This window comes from Halichoerus grypus, chromosome 4 (assembly GCF_964656455.1).
Source record: "Halichoerus grypus chromosome 4, mHalGry1.hap1.1, whole genome shotgun sequence".
Taxonomy (NCBI): domain Eukaryota; kingdom Metazoa; phylum Chordata; class Mammalia; order Carnivora; family Phocidae; genus Halichoerus; species Halichoerus grypus.
The window spans coordinates 75,212,885-75,215,938 of NC_135715.1; positions in this window are offsets into that span (position 1 = coordinate 75,212,885).

Genomic DNA, 3,054 nt, shown 5'->3' on the forward strand with positions numbered 1-3,054 from the left:
AATGGTGAGTTGTCCGTTCAACAAAACTTACTGAATCCCTCCTATGGGTAGTGACATAATGACAGTTCCAACTGGGTGAGATGTAAGAGCTCTTTTTTAAGCAACAATTGTTTTGTGGGTTGTTGGGTATTTTTTCCCCATTTGTCATTCCGATAATTGGACACCCTCCCTCTCCCATTTGGGATCTGTGTGTGTTGGGGGGGGGGGGACAAAGGAGAGTTTCCGGGGAAAACCAAGGGTGACTTTTGTCCCTGCTTCTGCCTGACAGAGAGAAGTGTCCAGGGTGTCAACGTACAAAATACAAGGGAAAACAGAGCTAGACCAATTTCCCCTCATGAATCATCCCTCTCCACGTGCATAATACATTCTGGAAGGAAATGAAACAAGGCTGAGGCCAGGTTAACTCAGAGTGATGAGGAGAATTTTGTCCTTGTGGAGAGTCAAAAAACTTCATGGAGTCTTCTTAAACTTCTTTATCTAAATGCCTTATTTTTGTGCTCTCTTTTGTTTTATTCAGGTTATTAGGATAATTTCTTTTAAGGCTTGTGAGTCTGAAGTCAAGGCTTTGTTTCCTGCCAGCAATTTTCCATCCTGGATCCGTGTTTCTTCATGAGTGAGTTCAAGCTGGGTAAAATTCTTCTCACTTGTACTAAGAAGGAGCTATGGAGGGAGGTGTGGAATAAAATGTTTCACAGATGATTGCAGTCGCTACTGTCTTTGGGTGGTTCCCGTGCAGTGTGTAACAGCCCAGGCAGTGGCGATCTAAAAAAGAGTACATATGAGCACATAATAATTCTTGGAGTATAATGTCCAAAAAGTAGGGCAAGAAGTAGGAAAAGTCAGTCCTCCTTTTGAAAGCATGCTAAGAGCATATTTCTTAACCAACTGAGCCACCCAGGCGCCCCCAAGAGCATATTTCTCATGTCAGGTGTGAAGGATTCTGATAGAACACATGAATCCACTGGACTCCGAATGATGCCACTTCTTAAAAAAATATTTTAAGTTATGTGCACTTGAACCCAGCACCCAGTCTTTGAATTGGGCCTTGAATCCGCTAGCCAATTAGCGGCAGCCAACTCTTCTTGATTATTCAAAATATAACCAGCAAATGCTCTGGCACAATCACTCATTCTAAAAAATCCTCGCACCTTCCTAGAAGTCACATATCCTTCACTTGGAATGCATCTGAAGCCCTGGCACACAAAAGCTCTCACATCTACGTGGCTCTTTTGGATAAATCATGTATGACAGTGTTATAGTCACACTTGGCCTTATGCACATACCTTTATTATTTTTCAATTTTAGAAGCCAAACACACAGCCGCCACTGTCCAGAATGTAGGCCTTGTCCCGGCTGCCCGGGCCTTCGACACCCCTGCCAGGAGCACGCAGAGCTTGGTTTGGGGTTGGCCTCCATGCATCGGAAGCCCTGGGCCTGACGGGTGCTGGCAGGAGAGTTCTGGGTTGTCCTGAGGCCGGGCTGCCTATCTGGAGAAGACCAGTGGCATTGAAGATGGGTGCTGTCATCCGCCCAGGGACGACCCACTGTGCACCCCCAGGTGATCCCTTCATTTCTCTCCCATCCCTACCAGGAGGCACATGGCCTTGTGGTCCTTTCTGCTTCCCTAAGGCCAGCGAACATCTTTGTGATCTTTCTTCCTCTATAGTTCACTCGTTTTTGGTTTCAGTTTTTCTATACTATTTTCTAAGATGTAAAATACTCCAGGTAGAACAGTGACACATTCCTGCCATGTTGCTGCTCCCGAAACCTCACACCCTGGCACCTAGTGCCAATTAAATATGTGTTGGATGAGGCATGAACAAACGAATGAATGTCTATTTGGGCCGCACAGGCACACACCATCCAAACCGGAGCCCTCGCAATAACAGCATTCATGTACACAGAACTGAAACTTATCTCACCGTCAGAAAAATGTTCTTATTGATGTGGGGTCAAAATCGAGAGGCAGATAAATTGAAGAAGGTTAAAGAACAGTTAAGTACTGAACAATGATAGTAATGAGCTGTTAAAAGGTACTCATCTGGTTACTTTGTGTAAGGAGGGCTTATGAAAGGGAGAGGTGAGGAAATAAAGAAAGCAGGTACGTGTCACATGGCAGGGGACTCAGGAGGACAGGGTGGGAGGCAGGCTGCCTCATTCTGCAAGAAAAGCAGCTCTTAGAACAGGACAGCCCGGCCCCCCCCCGGGGCAGCGAGAACAGGCTGAGCTTCATTCCCCTGTCTTGGCACCCAGGTGATCAGTTCTCGGTTTCTGATACTAGCAAGCTCATCTTGATTGTGGAACAACTTCTTCCAACGATTCTGTTGGCCACTGTTCCCTCCTTGCATTGTTTTTGCAGGCTCCTGACCTGCTGGTGGTCTCTGCTGCCTGCCTTCTGTCCTGCACTTTGCTTCCTCTATCTTCTGTTAACTCCATCCCTGTATTTCCCATTCAAACTCCCCAAGAGGAGAACCGGATTAATCACTGACAGTGGAGGAAATTAAATGAACCCCAAACCCAGAGCATGGATATTCAAACTAATTAAAACAAGCCACAGGCTGACCTGCGGAAGTGTTCATCAGAAACCAGAAAGCAGGAGGAAGCAGAACTAAAAGTAAAGTCCCCAGCTCTCCCAGCACACCGCCCGCCCTGGCTCTCTACCTCCTTCCTCCTTCTAGCTTCCATCTAGATAGACGGCTACAGGCTCTGCCGTGTGCCCTGTGCTGTCAGAACTCCGACACCCCTCACTTTGCTTCTGGCTGATTTTCACAGTCTGGCCCAGCCCTCCTGCTTCCCACTCTCTCCTGGGCCTTCGTAGCTTTGTTGGTCCTCAGCAGCGGCCGCCTCCAGCCAGGGAAGTTGGAGGGAGAGGGAGGCCAGGCTGACAAGCACTGCCCAAGGGAGGGGCCTGGGCACACCAATGATGGATCTCCAGGTGATGGCCTGCAGCCTGGGGGCGTGGGTCTTGGTGTGGCATCCTGCAGTGGCTCCCGCTCTCTAATTCAGCCTATTCAAGGACTTCAGAGGGGCATTTAATGTAGGAACAAGCCTATT